We start from the raw sequence: 1,360 nt of genomic DNA, 5'->3' as shown, positions 1-1,360 counted from the left end.
TCTTTGTTGCTCTTCTCTGCACTCTTTCTAGAGTCTCAACATCTTTTTTACATCGTGGTGGCCAAAACTGGATGCAGTTTGATGACATCTGGTGCAGAGAAACCTCAAACAAATAAAATATTTACTAAACTACTTTCAGCAGTTTAGTTGGCCAACGCCCAGCTCAGAAAAATGACTCTGGGTGGCCTAGAAGGATTGAAAAGAACCCATTTAACCACAAACATCAGGCCTGAAGTCACAAGCGCAAGCCCAATTAGAAGACAAAAAGCCTTAACCGGCTTTAACCGGCAGAACTTGGCTGACCATCCAGCCTCAAAGCCTGGAGAAACAGCCAGCTCCCATGGAAAGCTAGGAAGACAGGAGCCATCCATTTCTCCGAAGGTGCTGTGGGGGCTGGATGGATGGCCCAGTTCTTGGACCCAACAAGACGAATCTTTAATGACCGGGTACAATTTGAGATGCTGGTGGACACCTTTAAAGCCCTACATGGTGTGGGACCAGGTTATCTGAAGGATCGTATAATAATAATAATAATAATAATAATAATAATAATAATAATAATAATAATAATAATAATAATAATAATAATAATAATAATAATAATAATAATAATAATAATAATAATAATGGCAAAAAAGTCTGGATAGTGGACATGGCAGTGCCTGGAGATAGCAGAAGAGACGAGAAAGAACTGGAGAAGATAACAAAATACAAAGACCTACAAAGAAATAGAAAGACTGTGGCAAAGGCAAGCAAGGGTAGCACCAATAGTCATAGGCGCCTTGGGTGCAATCCCAAAACAATTGGAGCCCCACTTGAACACCATCATCGGCATTCACAGATTCGCCATTAGTCAATTGCAAAAGGCGGCCTTACTAGCAACCGCTTCCATCCTGCGACGAGATCTGTGATACCATCAAACATCCACATCTGCCTATCCCAGAAAGAAAGGGAAGGGAAGGAAGGGAAAGAGAAAAAGAGAGAGAAAAAGAAAGAAAGAAAGAAAGAAAGAAAGAAAGAGAGAAAAAAGAAAGAAAGTGAAGGAAGGAAGGAAGGAAGGAAGGAAGGGAAAGACAGAAAGAAAGAGAGAAAAAGAAAGAAAGGAAGGAAGGAAGGAAGAAGGAAGGTAGGGAAAGAGAAAGAGAGAAAAAGAAAGGAAGGAAGGAAGGAAGGAAGAAAAGAAGAAATAAAAAGAAACAAAGAAAGAAAGAAAAGAAAGAAAGTGAAGGAAGGAAGGGAAAGAGGGAGAAAGAAAGAGAAAAAGAAAGAAAAAAGAAAGAAAGAAAGAAAAAGTGAAGGAAGGAAGGGAAAGAGAGAAAGAAAGAGAAAAAGAAAGAAAGAAAGGAAGGAAGAAAGAGAA

Source organism: Protobothrops mucrosquamatus, unplaced genomic scaffold (assembly GCF_001527695.2).
Source record: "Protobothrops mucrosquamatus isolate PMUCROS unplaced genomic scaffold, P.Mucros_1.0 scaffold_47, whole genome shotgun sequence".
Taxonomy (NCBI): domain Eukaryota; kingdom Metazoa; phylum Chordata; class Lepidosauria; order Squamata; family Viperidae; genus Protobothrops; species Protobothrops mucrosquamatus.
The sequence above is the reverse complement of the archived record's forward strand: the minus strand, read 5'-3'. Positions refer to the sequence as shown.